This window comes from Notamacropus eugenii, chromosome 1 (assembly GCF_028372415.1).
Source record: "Notamacropus eugenii isolate mMacEug1 chromosome 1, mMacEug1.pri_v2, whole genome shotgun sequence".
In the NCBI taxonomy this organism is placed as follows: Eukaryota; Metazoa; Chordata; class Mammalia; order Diprotodontia; family Macropodidae; genus Notamacropus; species Notamacropus eugenii.
This window is the reverse complement of record NC_092872.1, coordinates 147,840,845-147,867,967: the sequence shown is the minus strand read 5'-3', so window position 1 is coordinate 147,867,967 and position 27,123 is coordinate 147,840,845. Positions and strand designations below refer to the sequence as shown.

At 37.8% G+C, this 27,123-nt stretch overlaps 1 protein-coding gene and 1 long non-coding RNA gene across 2 annotated transcripts in view; both read right to left on the bottom strand.

Moving 5' to 3' along the window:
- Window positions 1-27,123, bottom strand: part of RORA (RAR related orphan receptor A) — an 887,404-nt gene that overhangs the window by 562,593 nt on the left and 297,688 nt on the right. The window lies entirely within an intron of this gene.
- LOC140508470 (uncharacterized) overlaps window positions 11,194-27,123 on the bottom strand; it is a 54,553-nt gene continuing 38,623 nt past the window's right edge. Inside the window, exons 1-2 of the long non-coding RNA XR_011968450.1 lie at window positions 14,240-27,123; window positions 11,194-11,781 (exon numbers count right to left, since the gene is read on the bottom strand). The exon at window positions 14,240-27,123 is cut by the window's right edge and continues 38,623 nt beyond it. This is a non-coding gene — a long non-coding RNA (uncharacterized lncRNA). The remainder of the gene's footprint in view (window positions 11,782-14,239) is intronic.

Below are 27,123 nucleotides of genomic sequence, written 5' to 3'. Positions count from 1 at the left end.
AAATGAATTTTGATATTATTTTATCCAGCTCTAGAAAATAATTATCTGATAGTTTAATTGGTATGGCACTAAATAAGTAAATTAATTTAGGTAGAATTGTCATTTTTATTATATTAGCACAGTCTACCCATGAGCAACTGATGTTTTTCCACTTACTTAAATCTGACTTTATTTGTGCAAAAAGTGTCTTGTAATTGTGTTCATATAACCTCTGGGTTTGTTTTGGCAGGTAAACTCCTAAGTATTTTATAGTGTCTACCCTAGCTTTAAATGGGATTTCTCTTTCTATCTCTTGCTGTTGGACTTTGTTGCTAACATATAGGAATGTGGAAGATTTGTGTGGGTTTATTTTGTAACCTGCTTTGCCAAAGTTGTTTATTATTTCAAGTAGTTTTTTACTTGAATTTCTGGGATTCTCTAAGTAAATCATCATATCATCTGCAAAGAGTGATAACTTAGTTTCTTCTTTGGCTATTCTTATTCCTTCAATATCTTTATCTTGTCTAATTGCTACAGCTAACATTGCTAGTACCATATTGAATAATAGTGGTGATAATGGACATCCTTATTTCACCCTTCAATAAGATCAGGGGTGAAACAAGGATGTCCATTATCACCACTATTATTCAAAATATATCTTTCAAGAGAAGTCAGTATATGAAGATTCCCCCTAGAAGAAGAGTGAAATGGGTTTCAGAGCCAACATAAAAAAGTGCTTTTTTATCAGTGGGATTTTGGAAAGGGAAAAGATACTCTTCCAGAACATAGCCAGGGATCAGAATGGGGCATTCTAAGAAGGACTAATCTGGGGAGACACACGAGGAAGGGCTTTGCCTAAATTTTATAGTCTCCATCACTTCATAACCAATGGCTAGATAAATGAATGGATCCTAGACAAGACAATCTTAGCCAGCCAAGTGTACCAAAAAATATCTAAGTCTAAGTTAATATGAAGGCCTTATAAGATTGCAAAGAAGGATATTAGCCTGGAGGGAATCCAAGTTCCTTGCAGTTAGTGCTGAGGACCAGGACTAAGCAATAAGAACCTTTGCAAACATTTTATTCCTGCTCTCTTCATCTAAACTTCCACCAGGTATGTTTTCTTGAGTAGAAATAGAAATAGAAAGTGGACCAGTGGTTTCACTGATACAAAAAATTCCTAGTTAAGGAAAGTCTACTGATTGAAACTAATTTTTTTCTGTAACTTGCAGTCTTGAGAGCTGTCCATGAATCTGGGTCTTCCTGGCTCTGTCTGTCTGTCTGTCTCTCTTTCTCTTTCATTCTCTCCATCCTCTCCCATAAATTAATTCCTTTAAAAATACCAGAAATCAGCATGTTTCTTATCAATGACAAGGGTAAGGTACCAAGCAAGGAACAAAACCATGGTATCTTCCTCCTGCAGGGGTTTTAGGGTTTAAGAATAGTTTAGCTTTCTGGAGAACAGGCAGCTCTAGGGATGGTACCAGCTGGTTAAGTCAGGCAGGAAAGCAAAGGATAGTAAGGTGCAGTGGTGGACTCCCACTCTTTAAATCCAGTTCATGTGACTTAGAATAATAAACAATAGCTCTAGAGCTGGAAAAGACTTGGAAGTCATCAAATCCAACCACTTTATACATGAAGAAATGGAGGTTACATGACTTGCCTAAGGTCACATGGATAGTCATGGCATCAAATACTTTCTTTAGGATATTCCACCTTCATTCAGAAATGGTTCAACCATTTTGATTGCACTAACAAACCAATTTAGTTGAACAACTAGTAAATTAAAACAGTGTCTAGAATATGCCAAATAATAAGCTTCAAAATAATTGATAAATTCAGTTGATTAAATCAAACAATTTCCTCAAATACAGTAGCAGAGGGCAGTGGAATAAGTCAGCTAAACTGTGTGACTAAACATTAGTTTTTTTTATGTCAAGTGGTCCAATCAGTGGGGAGTGTATAAAAAACAGTCATAGCAATCTTAGAAGTTTCTTATCCATTTAGCATAATTCATAAAAGGGATGCAGAATAGGAAGCATTCCAGTAGAGTGGAAAGAACAGGGGACATAGGGAGCAAGTCTAGGTTCTAGTTTCTCTTAAAACTGATATCTATGTACTTTGGAAATGTCACATATTCTCTGAGTCTCAGTTTTCTAATCTGTAAAACTAAAAATTCAAAAGGGATGATTTCCCTAAATTTTTTTTCCAGAATTAAATGATTTTTTATGACCTTCTCCAAGTCCTTTCCAGCTTCTCTAGGATCCTATGAATTTATGTATCAGTATGAAATACTTGGCATCCTATGGTAAATATATCCTGCTCAAATGAAATATCAGAAATAAATTATTACCACCAGCAGCAGTGAGCCATAACAACTGAGAACCTTGGGCTGGTTTTCTTAGTAGTTATAACTAGGGCTTCTATCATTCTTTCACAGACGAATTCTTGAAAGCCCTATAGTAACTTATCCAAATTATTTTTAGTTCCTTGGTGAGTGCTTTCTTAGTAGTCAGAGAAAATCTTAAGAACTCAAGGTAGAGAACTTTTAGTCTCATGTAATTGTGAGCAATTCGGCTTAACGCTTTCAACCCAACATTTGCTGCAGTCATTCACTGATCTCCTTTCTATGTTTTTTCAAAGTGCTTGCAAGTGAGGAAGGTACAGGTTCTATTAAATATTTGTTGGGCACACAGAAGTGGGGAACAGACATTGGTGCTTTGCATTTCATAACTATTAGCAATATATGGTTCCAGAAAGTAATGTCTGCTGAAACCAATTATTGATTTCTAAAAGAATATGCATTTAATCCACAATATTCTTGGTATATTACCCTTGAAATTTTGGAAGAAATAGTAGTATTAAATATATGTTCCATACGTAAGGTCCAACTAAAAAGTAAACACTAGGAAACATTCTGAAGGGAGTTTGTGAATTGAGCTTTTGTTTATGCTTCTATTTTTAAGAATTATCATTTATGTTCATAAGATATCCTGCTTTGATGACAGCTAGAACTTGACAGTAAACAAGGTAAACTGTTTTTAAGTTTCACATCTTATACTAGGAACTGAGGATCAGCCAATACTTTCCTAGTATAGCACAATACGGAATAAAATAAACAACTTTGGACTAGTACTCAGGAACCCTGGATTAAAATCCTACCTCAGACACTTCCTAGCAGTGTTATCAATGGGGAAGTCACTTAATCACTTTGTGGCTCAATTTCTGCCATATAAAATGGGTAAGTTGGACCTAATGACCTCTATGGGCCTTTCTAGCTTCAAGTCTATGATCCTATAATCGATTTATGAATTTTACAATTTCATAAATGATTAAGCTTCTAACTTCTCTGGGCCTTAGTTTTCTCATGTATAAAATGAAATTTGACTAGCTGACCTTCTAAAATTTCTTCCAACTTAATCTATGAACCTATTCTCTTCTGCAGAAATAAGCTTGTATTTAGTCTTTTAAGCTATTAAAAAAAAGTCTGCCCCATGATTTTTTTTCAGTATAAGAAGCTGCTAGTGAGGAAATCCTCCATAATTCATAAATGTACCTTTTCTGCAACTTACTTTTGACAGGAGATGGAAACAGGGAAGAAATGTTTATTAAATAGATACCTACTATGTGCTGGGCACTGAACTAAACACTTTACAAATATTATCTCATTTGATCCTTACAGCAACCCTGGAAGTTTGATGTTATAATTATCTCCATTTTGTCAAAAACAGGCTAAGTGACTTGCCTGAGTTCACACTTCTAGTAAGTGTCTGAGGCTAAATTTTAACTCAAGTCTTCCTTACTATGAAGCCAGACCTCTGTCTACCCCACCATGTGCCCTGTGAAGTTAAATGACTCACACAGGAAGGACTTGAACCCATTCTGCCTCTTACTTGCTTCTATCTCTACAGCTCTTCCATAATATGGACACATGACTTAAAATACTCTCCTCCCAACCCTTTCTCCTCTGCCTACCTTTGTCTTACCCAAAGTAACGTTAATGCAGCCAGGGCAGGGAAAATGATCATATCAAGGCTACAAAATGCTTTTTGAGTTCAATGACAACAAGTGGAAATGGAAAATTTGAGTAGTTTTCTTTGTGCCTTAGTAGCATGAATGCTGATTAAAGCCATAATTTTGGTAAGTGCTTTTCTTCACATTATTTTCTTTTTTTTTTTTTAAGTTACAAAAAAATTAAAGGCAACACATCCATGTCTTTGCTCAGAATTATCCTTGGCTAATATGGGTAGCCACACAAAGTGTAGCTGCTTGTCTTGAGCTTTACGTAGTGAGTTAGCCCAGTGGTTTTGTACAAGGTGGTTTGTTTTTTTTAACAGCTGAAATCTACAAAATCTTGCCAGTGTTCCATGGAGATATTTCCCCAGTGGAGTTTGACCTTATGTACTTCTGAGAAATCACTTATAGTTTTCCTATTTAACTGTGCATGTGGATATTATTTCTTAATGCAGTTCTATTTGTTGGGTGAACAAATGCTTTCCTCCTTTCTCCAATCCTGCTTTAGAGCTCCCAGGAGACCCAATCACTACCAGTCTTTAGACTTTCTTGACTTCTCCATAAGGCAATTCAGTGACCTCTTTCTCAGAACCTTTCCTTCTTTATTAACCATATTCTTCCTCACTTACCTATTTATACTCAAATATCACTTTGAGAATGCTCTAATTATAGGAACTATATTGGAATTATCATCCTGAGAACCAGCAGGTAGGTCTGTGGTTATGGGGGTGGGGGAGAACGATGGAAACCACATCCCACCTCCATCACCAAATATTAACTCAAAAACTTAATTATATAACAATAACTTCTAAATTGGAAATAGATAGGCACACAGTAGGATCTGACTGATGAGTATTCTATATTAATAGAGCTTGTGGGTAACAGCCCCTTTGGCAGACATGAGAAGACACAAAGAATCTTACAGAGTAAACAGAGTAAACAGGTATGGAAGGGTTGTGACCTTCTTCAGTGGAAGAAAATTCATTGGAGTATTAGAGGACAATGTGGTATTATCATTGCTAAAGATATTGTTAAATATATAAGGACTTGGAAGTACATATTTTACGCAACACATCTTGTGTAATTTTTTGTATGACCTGCATTTATAGAGCTGTTTTGAATAAAACACTATGCAAACTAGAAACCATCATATAAATGTAAGCTAGTTCTGATATGAAAAAAGTGTTTATGAGATCAAGATGCAGACATAGCACATCTATGCAGGACTATTCTATGATGGTATCTGTAAAATGTGAATTTGATATGAGGATTACAGGTTTAACTTGTAGAAATTCAATGACTACATGGTCATCAGAAGAGGGACACAATTCTTTTCTCTTCTTCTAGTTTCCAATTACATTGTTATCTTTCCTCTGTAAATATTCATTTGTTCCCAAGTGCAATCAATGAGAAAGTGAAATATATCATTTTATTACTTGATCAAAGTAACATAAAGTAATTAATTAAAAAAAATTCTGTCATTCAAAAAATTTCATAATCACCATTTGGAACAAGGTGCTGATGAGGATAAGGCTGGGTGTTTGATCCCCATTTGAGCCAGTTTGATTTTCTCTTTTAATCAATCACTACGAATTTATTAAGTGCATACAGAAATGCCACTTATAGGAATATAAAGACAAAAAGGAAACAGCCCTTGCCCTCATGAAACTCAATTCTATCAATGGCCTTTCAAAGGTGGTAAACTGCCTCCCTAGTCTTAGTGAGCAAGTCATGTCATTATTTCTCTGATGACATGATCTTCTTTGGCAGTGAAGGACAAACACACATAACATGTCCCACAAATGTAAGCTGCAGTTGTTGGTCATAAAGAAAACCAGGCAAAACTTTGGGGCTATATCAACATAACTATGCCATTACCAGAATTGTAATGAGAAATTTTTGCATACAGGACAAGTAGCACAAAACATGTCTGGTGCTATCAGCCTGAAATCCATTCCCAAATGCTGAATGGGTAGAGAAAGACAGAAGTAGCAGACATACATTAGGCTGGGGAGTAATGCACCTGGAGTGCAACCACAAGGGGAGGAATCATTTCATAGCTTTCTTTCTTAACAAATTATTCTGAGTAACTAGCCACTGAGCTTAATTGTTTTTATACTGCTAAATTTAAATGACCTGGGGATAAAGTTCTGATCACTCCTTTCTAGGTAGGGTTCTGATAATTACTACCACTACTACTAATACCACCACCACCCACACTCACACTCACACACACAAACACATACACGCACAAATGTTTTATTGACGATGAGTCAGCAGCAGCATCATAGGCAAAGAAAAGTGTGTTTTTCCCCCAAGGAATTTAGAATACATGATTTCACTCTGTCGGAAGAACTGAATATATGTGGATCAAAACAGTCTGAAATGGACACAATGAACTTCACAAACTAGGGAACTTGCCAGTGAACAAACCCCATCTTGCAGTAAACAGTGTATCTTAGCCAAGCATTCCTGAATGACGCATCCCCTGATCCCAGAAGGCAGGAAAATAGTTCTAGTGAATTTCCCCATGGAAGATCTAGAAAGATGTCAAAGCCAATGATAACACTTAAAAAATGTGAACTGGACTTGAACATCTTAAGATTCTTCCATTGACTGCACGTTTTAAATTCCCTTTGATCATATAACTTTAATTTGGCAAAATGCAGTATGATCAGATTCTTTATGATTTCCAGCCCCAAGGCATCAGTCAAGTCCATAAGCATTTATTAAACAACTATTATGCACCACACACTGTTCTAAGCACTTCAGAGAAAAACAGAATGAAGTGAATAAAACAAAGACAACATAAATATGGAGTTAAATTTGGCCTTCTGTAATGGAAAAAGTCAATGCAAATTTGTTTAAGAGAATCGAGGCTGGGAATGACTACAGCTGATCACCTACAGCAACATGAGGAGGAAAAATATGCTCACAAAAGACAAAATATATATTAAAAAAGAATTCTCTAATTCACCATAATATAAATATGTCATGCCATGGAAGGCAAAGTAGAATTCTAATCTCTTGTTTAAAAAGAAATTTGCATGCCACAATTCTTATTGGAAAGGGTTGTGTAATTGCTGAGACTACACATCTCTAGGGACAGAGCAGAACGTTGGCATCCTGCACAATGGCAGGGCTGCCAATTGGCCAACGCATTCTGTTGGCTTTGGCTCAGAAGACAGTCACTTGCCTAACCTCGTGTCAGGGGAAACATTGTTCTATCGCGGCTGCTGCAGAAGAGGAAGTTAGGGAAAGAGTGAGGAGCTCCTTCCAAGCTACAGTTGCCAAAGGTGATGCTCATTAGATGGAAATAATTTCACTTGTTTTAAGGATGAAAAGAAAAGCCCTCAAAGGTGCTCCATCAACTAATGACTATTAGAGAGGAACAAAGGGAGTCAATACTGAATTTGAGAGAAAAAGAAAACGAGTCCTATAATTTGGGAATCCATTTTTAGGAAAAGAGTACTTCTTGACTGATTTAGAATATCCCCTTCGCTTAAAATGAGCATCGCAAAACACTATTTATTGATACATCACTTGCTTAATTTTTTCTCCTTCCTTCCTCAGACAAAGCTGGTCACTTAGCCTATTTCAACACCCAGAGATTTAAAAAGACAGGTGTGAAAGATGGGAAAAGACTTGTTAAATTTGTCATTTACTAAAAAGAAATATAAAACATTCTCCATCTATACAAAGATGAAATCCATTTTTTTCCCTACAACTAAGAAGTATGATATCTACAAATGAGCCACAGGATTTGCTTCCAGAAAGCAAATTGTTTAGCGTGTTCTATTTACTCTCTTAATCAAACAACCAACCAAGTATTTATTGGATATTTCCAATTTGACTAACTGCTTCCCTAGTTAATTTCATCAATAAAGGCGATATCAAGACATAGTGTCTGATCTCAAAGTGCTTGTAATCTAATTGGAGCAATGAAACTAAATCGCAGAAAACATTTAGAAAACTAATCAAGATGGCTATAATAAGTTGTTAACTGATACAGTTCAGACCAAATGCAGGAAGGATTTAGACAAGCCAGAGATCACATGAGCTAGAACTGAATCTGGTTGTAGATAGGTAGACTGGAGGTGGTGGTGGTGGTGGTGGTGGTAGTAGCGATGGTAGTGGTGGTAGGAGGAGTTGTAGGAGGAGGAGTAACTAGCCCTGATGTGGTGTTTTAACTTTTCAGAGAGCGTTCCAAATATTATCTCATTTTATCTATCCCTGTGGCTCTTCTGATTAGCTGGTTCTTTCCAGAACCTCCATTTTAAGAAGGACACTCAGATTACCCATATTTTCATTCCTTTTCTGTTTGTACTTCAGATTCTACTACTGGACTTTATGTACAATGCCTCCATTGGGGGTACCTTCATCTTCACCCCCTTTCCAGCTTCCTTTAATGTATCTTGTCCCATTAGAATGTAAGTTCCTTCAGGACAGGGATTGCCATTCTTTCTGCTTGCATCTGTATTCTCTGGTGCTTAGCACAGTGCCTGGCAGATAGTGAGCCCTTAAACAGATGGTGGTTAACTTGATTCGATTTATCCTCACAGCTCTCTGAGGTAAGTATTCTTATTATCCTCATTTTGCAGATCTGGAAATTGAGGCTGACAGAAATTAAGTGACCCGTCCCCAGCCCTACAGAATGACTTGTTCTTGGTCACACAGCTAGTATCTGAGGCAGAATTCAAATCCAGCTCTTCTTGACCCCTACAGCTCTATCCAGTGTGCCGCTTAAAGGGCAGACTTATTTTCTGTATCACTTAGATCACTGTCAGGAAAGAAAACCATGCATTTCTTTTCATCTGAAGTTTAATTCTTCAGTAGTGGAACAGAACACAATGCCTCTCCGAACCCCCATTCCTTCAGTGCTGCCAACATCATATTTAAGTCCAGCAAAATCTACTCTCCAACAGGCAGAGGGCTAGCCACTGAGTGTTCTAGAACGGATGGGACTATTATATAGTCTCTCACCTCATGCATTATTCTATTTCTCATTATAAGAGAATTATGTCTGAAAAAGTGAGCTAATGGTTAAAAATGACTAAATTTTTTTTTAAAAACAGAAACAGTCTGCCTATGTTGATCTCCCCTCCCCCTCTGCTTCAGCATGCAGTGTCATTACACACATGAGAATATCACATAGTTTGGGGATGCGATTACTGCAGCAGCTGCTCCTTTTATGAATACAAAAAGGCAGCTCTGATGCTTCACCATTTCTGCTCTAATTGCTATGGCCTTATTTGAACTCTGAGTGCCTTGACTTTCCCATAGCCTGGCACAGCAAAGGACTGTAGAAATGGCTTTTAGATTCCCCTGGAGTAGCTCGGTGTCTTTTTAAACTTTGCATATCATCCATGATAGGCAGTGATTGTATTGTCAATATCTCTGCTAATATTTTATCTATATGTCCTCTGCAATTCAGTGCACCTTTATTGTCACTTGGTTTATGAGTAAAACCAATCAATAAATGATGACAGAAGGAAGAATCATGTGTCTAGAAGCACTTAACATAATCATTTCTTTTATTTTTATTCCCTGCATTAGCCATTTTGGATTTTTGGATTACTTATTAAAATCATTTTAATGAATAAGCAGGGCCCTAAGCTATGGCTAACTACTATCTCTGAATCGTGAACATCGTGCAAATATTTAACAGGGATTTACCTTGGTTGCTGCCTATAAAAATCCAAAACAATAATTCAACAATTTTTTTTAAAAGCACATACTATGTTTAATATATTTTGCAAGACCTGTGGGACAAAAAGACTATCTGCTCTACCTGTCACTGCCTTCTAGAAACTTATATTGTAACCTATTTTCTTTTTTCCTGTTTTTCATACCATGTGACCCCATTGCCAGCACCATATTTTTCTCCTCACCTCTGCCTCTTAGGATCTCTAGCTTTCTTTAAAATTTAGCTAAATAGCATTGTCTGTATGAAGCCTTTCCTGGTCATCCCCACCCCTTCCAAGAGGCTAATGTCCTCTCCCTCAATTATCTTGTATTTATTCAAGTATTTATACTGAGGGAATGTAGGCTTCCTGAAGACAGCGAGTGCTTCATTTTTACCAAAATATCTCCAGCACCTACACAATGCCTGGTACGCAGTGGGTGATTGATTGATGGTCTGGGAGGGTAGACAACATATACATATATAAGAAAATACAAACACATACAAAAGAATACAAATTCAATTCCAAAGAAGAGAGAGGCTAACACTTTGATAGGTGAAGTTCTAGATCTGGAAAGGCCTTCTATAGAAGGTGATACCTGGGTTGTGGTTTCTATAAAGGAAGATAGAGATTGTTTTAAGAGGAAGGTGGTGAGGGATGCAACCCAAGATAAATTATGACCTAAGTATTTCTTTCCTTCAGATGGGAAAATATGGTTGTGAGTTTGCAGGATCAGTTGCAGAAATTTTGTATTAATTGGGTCCCAGAAATAGTAGTGGGGCCTATCAAACTATAGGAGGATGGGATTATTGTCTCCTTTCAGACCAGCCAGAAACGGTTTCCATTGGTAATTAAATCTGAAATGCCACATTACCCCTCCCTCTCCACCACTGTTACTGGCTGACTGAGTTGTCAAAAAGCATCAGGCTAGTCTGAGACGGTTTTAATTGGCTGTTATACTATTGCTACCTGGCCTGATGCTGACTGACAGTTCAGTCAGCCAGTGATTGGGGATGCAGCAAGAATGGAGGCTGCTGAATGCTGATTCAGCACAAGAAGGTGGTTTTGGGTACAAAGAAGGTGTGAGGGTACAAAGCTTGTTCTGTTGCTTGGGAAATATTGAATCAAAAGCAACCACATCTGACTCCCCACACTGCTGCATATAGAGTGAGAGAACTTCCCTCATATAGAACACACTCAATAAATGGTGTTTTTTTAAAAGGAATTTAATTGACTAGTTCAAATCCTAGTTCACTTATTTGCTACCCATATGACTTTGAGTTATTTGTGAACCATACCCTCTTTAGATCTGTTTTCTCATTTGCAAAAAGAGAAAGTTGGACAAGATAACATATAAGGACTCTTCTAGCTCTAATACTGGATAATCTCTTACTGTCTCATAAATAACCTGGGATGGGGGGAAGAGGCACATTCCTCTGGGGTCTAGGCTTCTCCAAATGATGGACTACCCCAATGAAATTTTGATCTTGGAATTTCCATATCTCATTATTCTGCATTTTTTTTTTTTTTAGCATTCCAGCCATTTTATTCCACCAAAAAAAAGGACACACACATACGCACACACACAAACACACAATTCCCAAAGAGCCCAGATGCAGATGGAAAACACCACAAAGGCTGATAAAAAAGCCCAAGAAAGATGGTTTATTGTTGAATACTATGACAAAGCCCTGAACAACCCTATAATCATCAGCGTGGTTTTAAACAAGATTGCTCTGTATCAGGTTGAGTCTCTTTCTTCTGGCTGGATAATTTCACCTGTGGATTTATAACAACTGGAATATAGGAAAACGGGTTCTCTTGCTGGGAATTTATAGCGTACTTAATATCCCTGAGGAAAAAGAACTATTCCTCTTATTCTGACAGTTGTTGGGATGGCTTGTTCCTTTTCTCATGGGGGGGGGGGTGGTTGTAAAAGACTTCTTCACTCTTTATATACAAGAGTAATGCATGCTCCATTGAACTTGTCAATTACTGAAAAGTAACCACAATAGACAGACTTCATCTGCACAGCCCAAGACAGCTAGCATGTTGTCCAGGAGCTGGGTGTCCCAGGAAGCCCTGGAAGGAAGGAACACAGCACCTGTCCAAAGGAAAGATCATTCCCTTTCAATAGGATAATGAACAGGTATCATTTGGGGCTCTGTTCTTTGATATAATAACAGCCTCTTCTTCTATGAGAGACATCATGGCACAGTGGACAGAGAATCAGCCTTGAAGCTAGGAAGACCTGACTTTGATACATTCTAACTACATGACCTTGGGAAAGTCACTTAATTTCTCAATGTTCTAGGCAGCTCTATGTCTCTAAGTAAAAGAAAAAGCTACTGACTTGTATTGGTAAAAGTGTTTCCTTACTTGGGGAGTTCCAAAAAAACCTAGTCCCTATTCCTATAGTCTAAACCAAGTAATGTCATCTTAAATTAAATTAAGAGAGGCCTAGTGTCCATGACTGGGGAAATGACAGTTTGACTGCAATATCTCATTAGATCCCATCTGAAATATTCTGGTAGTATATGGTACCATATTGTAGGAATGACATTAATAAGATGGACAGTCTCTAGAACAAGGAAGGCAATCTAAATGGTGAAGATTCTCATTTGTTCCTTGTGAGGATTGGTTGAAGAAACTGCTTAGCCTAGAGAAGATTAGGGAAGACATGATAGTTCTCTTTTAAAAATTTGAAAGGCTATCAAGTAGAAAAAGAATTGGATCTACTAAATCTGGCCCCAGATCAAGGAACAATGGATAGATGTTGCAGAGAGACCATTTTGGACTAGATTTAAGAGGAAAGCTCCTAACAATTCAAGCTATCCAAAAGTGGAATGGTATAGCATAGGAGCTAGTGGGTTTTTTACTCAAAGATTAATAATGAATTCCAGAATATGTCTGAAGTAAATGACTAACATAAGATTTTATCCAGGGATATATTTCTTTCATGTTATAAATCACACTCATGTTACAGTTGATCTGGGTCATCAGATTTGTCATGTACTAATATGGTCTTGTAGAAAGCTTCTTTAGGAAGGAATATTGAGGCAACTTCTAGGCTCATCTGCTCTACCTCCCCGTTACCAAAACATGCCCTCAAGGACTATATTCAGTTCACTTTCAAATAAGTTCAGGGATTCCCCCTAGTGACTGTTAGACTCTTAATAAATCTCATGTGGCCTAGGTGCCTTTGCTAGAGGCTGAAAAGAAGGTAGAATTTTCGAAACATTCTCCATAAATCAAATTCTGTTCTCTCATATTCACATCTCCAATTATATGAGAAACTGTCAAGAAAGCTAGCAAAACTTCTGTGTTTGAAAAATTATTTTGAAAGTGTTTATCTTCTTATCTGAAACATTAACCAAAAGAAATGTTCTTTACTATTAGTCAGTCTGTATTAATATTTCTGCCATTAGAAAAACATGAAACTTAGAGATGGTTGACAAAAACAACTAAATGTATAAAAAAAAATGTACAAATGTATAAAAAAATGTAAAAGTGTACTCTCAATCCTCTTCCTCTGCCCCTTCGTCTTTTAATATGATAGAACTAAGTGAATCAACAAATAAGAAAAAAGTCCTTGTTCTCTGTTGTCCTTCAAGTCCTTCTACCATTTTTTACAATATTTTCCTTTTTCTTTCTTTTGCTATCTTTTTATAAAAAGTGAGTGTTCCAAGGTTCTAGTTCTTCTGATTTCACTCTGAAGCATCTCTGGTAGCTCTTTCCGTACTTCCTTATAGGTCTTATCTCAGTTCTCTCTGTAAAGCAGTGTTATCAAACTGAAATGGCAATGAGGGCCACTAACAGATACATAAGGATACGTGTGGGACACATATTAATATCATCTGTATTTTGTTATATTTTTATTTATTTTATTAAATATTTCCAAATTATACTTTAATCTGGTTTCTGCTGTACTCAGGAATGTTATGGGCTTCATGCAGCCCATGGGCTGCATGATCGACTCCTCTACTGAGGAGTACTGTGCTACTGCCTTTCAGTTGTTGACCATATATGAGTAGTGGAAAGAGCATTGGATTTAAATCAAAGGAAATGAGTTTGAATCCAGACTGTGTGTCTTTGGGACTCAGTTTCCTCATCTGTAAAGTGTGAGGGTTGGATCATTTGACCTCTGATACTCTTTAAATGTATTATCCAATGCCCTACCATGTTGAACAGATAAATGCTTACAACTCTGGCAATATCTCCTTAATGAATGGACAACAGACTACAAAGGTAAAGTACTTTCCCCTTGCCATTCTTGGCTAAAGGGCTAGTGATTCTTCCTTAGTATATGTGTGTGTGTGTGTGTGTGTGTGTGTGTGTGTGTGTGTGTGTGTGTGTGTGTGTGTGTGTGTGTGTGTGTGTGTGTGTCTTGGTCATTTAATTTCCTTTTACCTTAAAAGTGGTAATTTCAAAATCCCCTTGTTCCTTGAAACATCTGCAAGCAGACATACCTGATTAAAGGTAGTCTTGTAAGCAGATCCTGGCAAACATATTTAAGGTAAATTACCTGCAGATGAATGGAGAGACTTTAAAACCAGTCTTACCAGCTCACTCAGTTGGGGTATTTATTGTCATGTAGTTTCTCCTCAGAATTACAGTGGGAACCAAAAAAAGAGAAAGGACACAAATCTCCTCTCTTGGGGCCCAGTTTTCTTGAAGTTCCTCTATCAATTCAGATCAACACCCTCTCTGTAGCTTGTCATCATAGAGGGTTTCTTGGGCCACTGAGTGATTAGGTGACTTGCCCAGGGTCAGTCAGTTGGTATGTATCATAGGTGGGACTTGAATTTAGCTTTTCCTGCCCCCAAGTTAAGCTCTCTCTCCATTATGCCATGCTGCCTTTCTTATATTACCTAATAATGAGGAAATAGCCAATCTGCCAGTTTTCTAGACTCACTTAAAATGGTTTATTTAGGTCATTATATAGCTGAGCTAATGGATTGTGCAGTAAGCAACTGTGCCATTGAAGCTCTGGGATACTTGGGGAAGACAACACTTCCCGACTATTGTTTCTTTTATCATGCTAACTTTACCCTCCCCTGAAACAAAGAAATATTCATTATTGCCTATTTCCTACTGCATCACATCTAAATTCCTCTCTGTCTCACTTTTGAGACCTTATATAATCAAATTCTATCTTATTTCTCCACTACTCTTTCACATAATCTTAGTCTTACTCCTCTCTCTGCTGTCCCAGGAATATTCTATAGCTATCTCTTCCCTCCAAGAGTAACTGGACTAACAGTCCATAACTGGACTGAGGAATGGGGAAGGAGCAGGGCTGAAAGAGAAAGAACTCATTTTCTGTAATAAATATAGCCAATAATAATAACATTTACATATTGCTTTAAGATTTTCAAAGCACTTTGCCTATGTTAACTCATTTGAGCTTGACAATAACCCTGGAAAAATAAGGGCTATTCTTTTCTTCATTTTACAATTGAGGAAAGTAAGGCAGAGGTTAAATGACTTGCCCAGGGTCTAGTGAGTGTTTGAGGCCAGATTGAATTCAGAAGGGTGAGTCTTCCTAACTCCAGGCTCAGCAAGCTATCTACAATGCTACCTAGCTGCCCCTTCTCTCCTTATTAGGACAGTACTTATATTGGCTTCTACCACACTGCTTAGCTCTAATTATATTCTCCCTCATTGTTTGCTGAGATTTAACATGCATTAGCTCCAACTAGATTGTGAGTTGATAGGATCATAGATGTAGAGGTGAAGGGATCTTGGAGATTGTCTAGTCCCTAATCCCCTTCGATTTCTAGGGGGAGGAACCCTATCATATACTTCTGTATCCTATCTAGTCCCTTTACATGTTCCACTCTGGGCACATAGAACATTTTTGATAAATATCAATTGATTAATTGCTAGGATAATTATTGGAAATAATAATTGGAAATCAGGCCATTCTAAACTTTTCCACTCTCATAGAAAGGTCACCCTTGGTCTATGATGCCCCTTTAGAAAGAAAATTAAATAAAACTTCAAGCTAAGAAATGCAAAGAAAATCTGTTTGTGGAGTTTATACCAAGAAACTCTTTATCACCTAATTACCTACCCCTCAACCACACAAAACAAGAGCTGGCTTTATAACCTCCCACATCATTGCTGCTGCTAAAGATTTGGAATGGTCTAACAATGGGGAGGAGAAGAGAGGCAGGTGACTTTTTCCTTGGGAATAAGAAGAGGAAGGGATTATTTCTGGTTATGAATGAGCCAAAGGAAAGGGAAGGGAGAGATGATCCATCAGAGCTCTAATGTTTTTCTCTAGCCTAGGAATGGGCAACCTGCAGTCTCAAGGTCATATGTGGCCCTCTAGGTACTCAAGTATGGCCCTTTGACTAATGCACTTGAGGATCTAGAGGGTCATATGTGTCCTTGAGACCACAGGTTCCCTATCCTTGTTCTAGCCTATACTGTGTCAAGTTGGCAGCATGCCGAGATCCCCAAAGAACAGACCAGTTCAAACTAACCGAAACACAAATTAATTTGATTGAAGTCGTTGTAAGATATACATTACACAATAGCAAGTAAACCCCAAATACTCACCTATGCTTTGGGGTCCCAGACTGAAAGACCTTGGACAGATCTATGCATGGACATCTGCAGTTGTTCTACTGCTGATGATTCTTTGAATGAGTGATTGAATGAATGAATGAAACATTGATTACATTTAGTGCTAACTATTTGTAAAGCATTGCCCTGAGTGCTGGGGGTACAAATAAAATAGGAAGATAGTCCCTTGCTCTCAAGGAGCTTATATTCCAATGGAAGGGACAATATATATATGGAAAATTTCAGCTCACAAGTCAGATGGAAAGGTCCTATAGTCCTTAGGGTGCAGCAGCAAAACAACCGGTAATGCCTTTTCTTTAATGTCATTTCCAATGATAAAATCATATCAGTTTCTGATGCTGAGACATTTGATAATGCTCAGGACTTGGTGGCAAGAACTTCCTTTGGACCTCAAGAGAGACCTGCATCTAGAGTTGGGTCTTTGATTGGGGAAAGAAAAGGTACAAAAGGAGTGGACACAGGTGGTGAGTTCCTATGTTTATACCTTTGTATATGGATGGTGGCAATGACCTATAGTGAGCTACTCTGAACATTCATCATTTGGATACTATTCGTCAATGTCTGCAAGCCTCACTGCTCAAATAATTACAGTGCCAGCACCTCCACCCTATAACCACAGAAGTCTGGCATTTGCTACGCTAACTAGAATAGGAATTGGCAACGCTTGAGTGTAAGCCAGGCTTTTTAGATTTTTGTGATTCTGCCTTTTATTATTTTTTTTCACTCCAACTCTCAGAGTAACAAGAGATCAGTAGAGAAATGGATGAAAATATTTTCTTCTTTTGTATCTGCTGTCAGAACTGAGCACTCAGGAAGTTCTCATCTGGTGTCACTGGCAGGGTGAAAATTTTGAAAACTCTCTTAAAATATAATCACCTGGTCCCAAAGGGAACCAAGAATATCTGGCCCATTATTTTTCTATTTTTCATGACTTATGCTATAAAGAGAGCCTGTAAACACAGCGACTGATCAAAGTAACATTTGAGTTTCATTCACAATTAGCTGGATCCCTGTGGGGTTTTTTTGGTTGATCTACCAATAAACCAGCTCAGAAATAAAAATGATGAAATAGATAGCCTTCCTATCTTTCATCTAATAGGGTCATTAAAGCCTTTCAAATCATCCCATCAACATTTGTGGAGTACATAGAACATTGAAGGGACCAGAGGCAGAATGGTACAGTGTACACTGTACACTGATCTTGGAGTCAGAGAGATCTGAGTTCAAATCCTGACTCAGACACTTAATATCTGTGTAACCCTTGGCAGGTCATTTACCTTCAGTGAGTCTTCGTTTCCTGATCTATAAAATAGGGATAAAAAGAGCACCCACCTTACAAGGTTGTCATGAGGGTCAAATAAGAAAATACATGTAAAACAGTTCACCCACTGTAAAGCAACACATAAATACCAGCTATGATTATTATTGAACCAGAGACATCTAATGATTCTATTAAGTTTTGAGCTCCTTGAGAGCAGGGACTAAAATTTTTTTTTAATTTTGTATCTCAGTGAGAATGCTTGCTGATTTGAGTAATAACATGTCCTTACTGAACTTCCAGTTTAGGATGCATATTGAGAAATGTGTACTTGCCCTTTTAGAATGTTTAATTCCTTCAAAGCAGAGCTCAACTTCCACCTCTTACATAAGTCTGCTCCTGATGCCTCTTCTCTTTTTACTCTCCTTCCAATGATTACTTTCTCCCTTTGAAAATTTTTTTATTACTTTGTACATAGAGGGTACCTCAAAAGTCTTGGTCAAGTTTTAAGCTATTAAACACTAAGATTGCACCAAGACTTTTGGGACTCCCTGCATTTTATATCTATTTATTTGCATATGTTTTACCTTCTGAACAAAAGGTAAGCTCCTTGAGGGCGGGGACATCATCCTCACCATCATCATCACCTCAACCACCACCACCACCACCACCACCACCACCACCTCTGAAGCCAAGCATAGTAGGATCTTTTGCTATTTTTGTTTCAGTATAATCAAGAAGTATAATGTCTCTATTTGAATGTGATTAAAGATCTTCCCCACCCATGGATGGGCTTGCCCATTGAGGGAAGTTTGATTAGGGGAGTTGTTTTGTAGGAGGGTCCCAAGTACCTTTTGTTTTTTCTATTGAGGCACTCACTGGGCCTGAGAGTCATGCCCTCTGGCTCTGGAAAGTGTATAAATACTCTGAGGGTAGGGTTTTTCTTTGGGGGCTTACTGACTGGAGGTGTTTGTTTGTCCAGATGAGGACTCTGGGAAGCTGCTAGGGAGCACCCCCCTCCCTTTGAAAACCCAGATGTTGGTGCTTCCCTCTCTAGTAACTGTGGTCAGACAGTTGGACCTGTCTGTTGAATTGTGATGTATGTATTGATTATGGTCAGGCAGAGGAAGCCATATCTGTTGATCTTTGATTTCTCTGTATTTTCTTTCAAGTTCAGGGTGTTGACTCCCCTGAACCAGATGAATGATATATGTGCTTGGTTAGAAGAATGATACTTGTGTTTGATTAAAGTGATTGTTAACCCTTCAAAAGTTGTCTTTCCTTTTATGAATGCAGATCTAAGAACCCGTGATAGCAGGCCCCCTTGTGTATGTGTCATACACCACCACTGTCACCATCATCACCACCATCATCATTACTTTGGTCTTTATAGCCCCAGCAACTACCATCTAGTAATTGAATAGGTAGTGCAGTGAATAGAGCACCAGTGCAGGAGTCAGGAGGACCTGAGTTCAAATCTCACCTCAGACACTTGACACTCACTAGGTGTGTAACCTTGGGCAAGTCACTTAACCCCAACTGCCTCATCCTGGGTCATCTCCAGTCATCCTGATGAATATCTGGTCACTGGATTCAGATGACTCTGGAGGAGAAGTGAGGCTGGTGACCTGCACAGCCCTCCCTCACTCAAAACAAAGTCAAGTGCAAGTCATATCTTTATTTCTCTGATGGCATGGTCTTCTTCAGCAATGAAGGATGAACAGACACACATACAGAATACAGATTAAGTAAAAAACGGGATCTGAATGTCTGGGATATGTCCTACAACCTCATTCTATAGGTGCTAATATCTAATCCTTCATAATTCAACTCCATCTCCCACCCTGAGAAAAGTATACCTAGTAGTGGTTCTGAAACTGTGGCTGATGATTAAGAATGTGGACATGATTTAGTTTTTTATCTCTGGGCCTCCTGAAAGTAGGACTTCTGGTAGTTTGCCTTTATTGATGAGGCTGTCCACTTACAACTATTTCTTTTTCTGCTGAATCTGTAAGACTTCTGCTCAACTCTTTTGGATTCCTCCTAAATCCTTCATAGGAATAACTTTGGAGCTGGGCTAAGTGTTCTTTGGAAATGGAAAGCCTTGCAGGAAATAATGATCAGAAACAAAAGAACATTATATACAGTAACAGCAATACTGTTTGAAGAAAAACGTTGATTGACTAAGTCATTTTGACTATTATGAATACCCAAAGGACCTGGGAAGGAAGATGCTATCTGCATCCAAAGACAGAACTGATAAACAGAAGTATGTACAGAATGACTTGTGTATATATATATATACACACACACACAGACACACAGACACACACACATACATACATGTATATATACATATTTGTGTCTAATTGTAGCCATCTCTGGGATGGGGGGGGTAAGAAAGAAAAAAAAGAAGTTACATGAGAACTTCATTATATATTTAAAAGGAATACCAAGTTGTACACAAGACATTTACTGTTTCAGGTGTAATATGATTTTTTTTTCTATTCTAATATGTTATGGAAATGCTTGTTTTATTTCTTAAGTTCAGAATAAAATAAAATAAGAAAAAAAGAAACAGAAGACCTTTTCTTCCCCACTGAGCAAGTGAAGCCCAGTCAGCTATGGGAGAACATTTCCCAGCTCAACAGGAGAGTAGGACTAGGTATCAGCCCTCTCTGAGACCAAACGCCAATGAAGGATGCCTTTGATAACTCTTAGGTGAGATTCTCTTCCCTGGCTACTAAAGGAATGTAATGTGAATTTTGAAAATTCTTTACCCTTGTTCCAATTATGAATCACTCTTCGGCAGGCATTCTCTGTGGCTGAATTATCAATATGTTGACCATGATGCCAGCAGAGCTCTAGAGGGGAGCAAAGGAGCACTTACCCATTGATAGTTCTGTGTGTTCCTTATATTAGAGGACTACATGCTGGCAGGGCCTCTTGGCCCCCTAAGTGTTCTCATGACACATGAGACAACTTCTCTAGGCTTATGCCCTAATAGGCCAACTCTTGTTGCCTCCTTCAAGTCCCTGCTGAGCCATGCAGCCTCTGATACCCAATTAATAATAGTGGATGGGATAAAACTGAAGTCTAATGGTGAAGGTTTATCAAAGAGTTCTAAGATACTTGGGACAGGGCTATATCCTAAAGTTCTGGGGTCGACATGATTGAAGGACAATTCTGATGATCTCTCTAGGAAGCATAGATCTGGTTCAGCTTCTCAATTCTGATACTTAAACATCCCTCTACCAAAAAGGCACCATAGTTGACTGTGTTATTCCTTATGCACCATACACTGTTGCCCCACAATTAATGTTGGCTTTTCATGAGAGGAATATCATTTCATGCTTCACCCAACAGTTTTCCCTCCTGAATCTCCATTTAAGCAGCTGGGCATGGTACTCCTTGTTCACAATTCAGTATATGTGTCAAAATACCTCTTCCCCATTATTACTACTGCTCTTTCCAAAGAACATTAGGTCTTGACAATTTTTAGAGGACAAATGGTGTACTGGGCACAATACCAAATGCCAAATTCACAAGGTCTTTGCCCAGCACATAATTTTTAAACCCCACCATTACAGAGACATCTAAATGCATAATTATAGAAGATATAGATAGCCTTACATTCAAAGAAACTTATGCAAATGAATAGAAGGGAAGAACTTTTCTATGAAGCCCATTTTGTCTTTTTTTTATATAACAAGGACAACTAAAAATTCATTTCCTTCTCACCAGCTGTTAGTGCTTTCCCTTCAAATTACCTTTTAATTTATCATCAAAATAACATGTGTTTATTTTGTATATATTTTGTGTTTTACATATTTATCTGTGAACAATTTTTTTTCTTCAATATAGTATAAGCTTCTTGAGGGCAGGAACTGTTTCATTTTTATTTTTGTATCCACATCTAGGATAGTGTCTGGCACACAGCAGTTGCTTGATAAATAATTGTTTATTGAATTAAATACCAAAAAGCATTCTTTTTTTTCTTTTGGTCATCCTTGCTTCCTCATTTTTTCATGCTTCCCATCTCCACATCTCATCTAATCTGTAGATAATTCTTGTTGCTTCTACCTTAGAAACCTCTGTCATATATTCCTTTCTTCTGCCACTGCCACCACCCTGGTGCAGACCCTCATTTGCTCATGCCTGGACTGGTTGGTCTCCCTACCTCAAGTCTCCATCCATTCCAGTCCATCCTCTTCTCAGCTGTGAAAGTGATCTCCCCAAAGGTCAGTGTAACCTCTCTATTCACTGAACTCCAGTGGTTTTCTCTTACCTCCAGGATCAAATATGAAGTCCTCCATTTGGCTGTGAAAGCCTTTTCCTAACCTTCCCATTTCTACTTTTCCAATGTATGGAAGAATTAGGCTGGTCATAGAGCAAGATAATAGATGGAGAGCCGCACTCACCAGTGCTGCTGAGCCAGATTAAAATATATTTGACAAAATGAGTGAAAATAGAACAGAATACAGATAATATTAGTATGTTTTTCTAAATCAATATGCAGTTTAATGGTGCCCCTCCCATTTCTGTTTGAGTTTGCCACCTCTGGTCCAGACCCCCACTCCCAAATGGATACACACAGATATACACATATGTATATATCTGCAAATATAAATATGCGTATGCATATACACATATACTTCCTTGAAACATGAGTCATCAGAGTAGATTGAATGCTAGACTTGGAGTATGGAAGACCTGAGTCTGAATCCTGCCTCATATATCCTGGCTCTGTCAAACAGGGTAAGTCAAAACCTCTTTTAATTTCATTTTCCTCATCTGTAAAATGAGGATATTAACAGTACTTAACCTCAGAAGCTGTTGTAAGGATCAAATGAGATAATAAATGTAAAGCAATTTGCAAATATGAAAGTGCTACATAAAAGTTAGCAATTATTATTAGCCATTAAGTATAATATACAGGCTGTCCCAAAAATCTGAACACAGTTTTAAGCTATAAAAGCTTGAGTAGTTCTTAAAGCTTTAAACCGCACTCAGACTTTCAGAATACTTTGTATATCCATATGATACACTTGGATAATTCTTATACTGATAACCCAGATTCTTACACTAACTACCCTGGAGGAAAAGTAGCCCAAATATCATTATTCCCATACACACAAAGATGTAAAATTACATGACCTCCCACAACAAAGATCAATCGAAAAAATTGAATTAGGCCTCAAAGCCAACACAATGAAACGTTATCAAATGAAAGGTATCTTGCTGCCTTTATAGGAAATGTGTTGATGTCTCCGTGTATTTATGTTGACTTTCTCCGTAACATTATCCCAAGTGACTGATAAGGCTATAACGATTTTTCTTCTTGGCTTGCATTTGCAGAATTTCCCTTGCTCACTGTTCTAATGCTGAAAAGCGAACCATTCATGCAGTTCACAAAGCAGGCTATGGGATTTTCATTGCTCACACACCAGGTCATCCATAAAAGTTTAATTTTCTAAAAATATTCAGTACAGTATTATTTCATATATGCTCTAATCCATTGGTGTATTTATCTGAGTAAATAGAAAAGTATCTATGCATAAGGAGTCTAATTAGCCATCATCTCTTCATTCTGATTAAATATAGGTACTGAAGGCCACCAGGTAGCTTTTAGGAAAATGTCTCTAAACTATTCTCTATGAAGGCAGAAATATTTCTGAATGTAGTTTGGAATGTTTACCTACTTCCTCTTCTCCATTTATCCTCTTACTACTTATCGTTACTGTAGGCCAAATAGAGAACATATTTCATTGTTTACTTCATATAACATTAGGCATGTTTTTGCTGCTAGGAACACTGTGGTATATTAGAAAACAACCTCTGTCTCTTGACCTCTCTGACTCTCAGTTTCCTCATCTGTGAAATGGGGGTAATGATAATATCCATAGCACCAGCTCACAGGGTCAAATATTTTGTTAATGCTTTATTTCATTTGTAAATCTCAAATGTCGTTATTAACTACCACTGTTAGTAGTAGTAGTATATACAATTTTAAGAAAATATATGGAAATTATCACTATTCCTGAAGTACAAGGTCACATTTGAAGGTATCTATTCCTGCCCAAAGAACACGAGATTATTAACATGCAAATGGAAAAAGCCACAAGTTGGGCAATTGCTGGCCTTAGTCGAATGGCTCTTAATTCTGTTGCTTAGGAGTGATTTATAAGAGGAAATATGGGCTTGGCTTGGGAACCTCCTGAATGGTGTGGGAGTGTTTAGAGCAAAAGTAAATAATATTAGATCAACAGTACTACAATCTCTACTTTGAGGTTGCTATATTAATAGTATAAAATAACCTGCCAAGTCTCCCAATAACGATCTGTCAGCATACAAGGAAAACCAGCTACTTCAACTATGTTGTTGTTGTTCAGTTGTTTTCTGTCGTGTCTGACTCTTGGTAACCCCATTTGAGATTTTCCTTGGCAAAGATCCTGGAGTGGTTTGCCATTTCCTTCTCCAGCTCATTTTTCAGATGAGGAAACTGAGGCAAAGAGAGTCAAGGGACTTGTCCAGAGTTACAAAACTAGTAAGTCTCTGACCACAGGTTTGAACTCAGGTCTTCAGGCGTGGTGCTATATCCATTGTGCCTGCCCGAGTATTAGAACTCACACAGGTCCAAAGTGTGATTTCCTTCAAAGATGGAGTCTCCCTTTAGAATGCTTAACTGAAATGCCACCTTCTCAATCAAATCTTCCCTAACTCCCTCAGCTAAAAGCTTTAACTATTCAGAACATTTTGCTTGTGCATTTCACATGCATTTATCACATTATATTTTGCGTCATTTTTATTTGGGTCTCTCTTATCCCCTCTAATAACAATAATAGCTAATATTTATATATTGTTTACTATGTGCCAAGCACTGTGCTAAACACCTTACAAATATTATCTCATTTTATCCTCACAACAGTCCTCTGAGGTACATGGTGTTATTATCCCTATTTTACTGTTGAGGCAGACTGAGGGTAAATGAGCTGTCCAAGGTCACATAGCTAGGAAGTATTTGAGGTGGTATTTGAACTCAGGTCTTCCTGACTAGATCTGGTGCTCTCTCCCTTTGCTTCTAGATCACAGGGTCATAGATTTAGAGCTGGAAGAATCCTGAGAAGTTACCTACTCTATATTATACTCCATATTGGGGTCTATGGAAGTTGTGATTGCTTAAGTCAGAGGAGTGGTAGAACTGAAATTCGAAACCAGAACCCAAGTCCAAATCTAACATGCTTTTTGCTGTCTTGTGCTGATTCTTCAGTTAAAGAGATCTTGTTACTTTGTGGCCAAATCTCTTGTTTACTCTAATTTATGTATCATTCCTTTAGCTGCATATACAAAGTATTTGACAAGTATTAATTCATTAATGTTCCTCTGGTGGTCAGAGAGGCTTTTATTAAGCTGTGATTGATGAAGAAACAATACAGATAAAGCAGCAAGACATTTTCAAAGATATTCAAAGACTACAAAAAAGTTTGGGGTCAAAATTAAAAGTCCTTGGACTCATTCTCCTTATATCAATCAGCTTCCCACCTAGGTATTTTTAGATGGTTACTTTTATTTGGAAAAGGTGCTGTTTTCTCAAATTTAAAAAATACAGCAGGGAAAAATGAGATGAATATCTTTGTCTGGGATTAAATTTAAGGATACATTGACCAAGATTAGAATTCAGATCAATTTGGCATGGTTTTAGGATGATACAGAAAAAAAAAAAAAACCAGGGGTCACATAGGCAAACAGCTACAATATGTAGTGAGGACTAAAGCATAATGTTTCAAGGTTTCTGATTATGGAAAAAGATTATAGATTAGCAGAAGCCTGGAGCATGAGGGAAAGGAGGCTTCCAAATACTCAAGGACCCCAAAAAAGTGCATTGCTCCACCTGAAGTATCTTAAAATTTACAAGAGGTAAATGTCACCTCCTACTTTCTCTCCCAGTGTCACCGACTAGATGTGCTGTCAATCAGCGAGCTAGAGATGGTTTTAATTGTTTAATATACCATTGCTGGTAAATTGATTGGTAATACAGCCAGACAGTGACACAGAATACAAGAATGCAGGATGTGTCTGTCCACCTCCCCTCCTTTCTGTGGATTCAAGGCAACCAGAAGGTGCTGACGAGAAAACTGAAAAGATTAAAATGCTTCCATTACCCAGGCAATGCTGGAGCAACACCAAATACTACTGAATCCTTAGATGGCTGCTTGGTTCCTCCATTGCCATCTTCAAAGTAAAAAAAAAAAAAAATCACCCAATCTCTCTGAGCTTTATTTCCTCATTTAACCAGATGATTAAGATGTTTCTGTTTTTGTATTTTTAGTGTTCAGCACAGTGCCTAATATATACAGTAGTCACTCAATAAATGTTCATTAAATGGAAGTAAATCTGGATAGAGGAATATGGCATATCAGAGAATGATCATTTTGAAGATGGCAAAGTTAGAGGAAGACGGGTATAATCCTTAAAATACAGACATTTGGACTAGAGTCTTTCCTTTGTACCAACTTGTGATTTCAACAGTGTAGGAACTCTAGATGTGGAAATACCCTATAGTCATACAGATGGCAATTCCTCTGCCATTTAGAGTCTAAGAGAGTTGTCTGGGTCATTGAGAGGCTACGACTTGCCCATGACCCCAAAGCCAGTATGTGATAAGGTAAGATCTGAACCCAAGTCTTCTTGATTCCAGATGTAGCCTTGTGCCTAGTAGGCCATGCTACCTTTCATTTTTATGTCCTTCAAAGAGCAGGATTAGAATTTTAGTTTTAAAGTCAGCAAGTTCTAGACTGAGTGGCAACCCACAGAGCCTTTCTACTTCTGTTCCTCTTGGTTTGGGACATTATTTTCTCCCACCAGAGAAGATATGTAACCCTCTTTGAAACCACATAAGCCTGGTTTATACAGGGGCCAGAAGTGATGATCCAGAATATAGTGAGCATCTCTGAACTTAATTTAGTTCTCAGAAACATGAAAGGGTGCACTTGGGGTTAGATTGGTAAAAAGGATACTGAAAGTGAGGATGAATCAGTAAACAGCATTTAAGGTAATAAACCATGAATGAAGTGAAGAATGAATTACAAATAGCTTTATATTATCTTACATAAAACTGCGTATATGCTTCCTAAAGGAAAGAATCAACTCTATTTGGAATGCAATTTGTTTTAAACATTTCCCTTTATCCAAGTAATCCTAGAACTTTGGGGCTCAAGGTCACCATGGTCTCCTTCAGTTAAGGAACATGGTTTTTTTTAGTGTTTTCTATGTGCAAGACACTGTGCAAAAGGCTGAAATACAAGTAGAAAGAATGGAATAATCTTTATCCAAAATGAGCTTAGGACTTAAGTAGTAGGGAGGAAGAGTCAAAGAACATCAAACACTAGGCAATGGCATGCATAGTCTGAAGAGAAAGGGATAGACATTGAGTGGCACTAGCTAACAGGCTAATTCAGGGACAGGGATAATTCAACCTATCCAAGGTTTACCAACTGCCAATTATATACTTAATGCCTTGCTAGGCCCTGGTCATTTCTTGGTAAAATAAGACAACAGGTTATGGAGCCCATGTGAATGCAAATCTAAATTCCA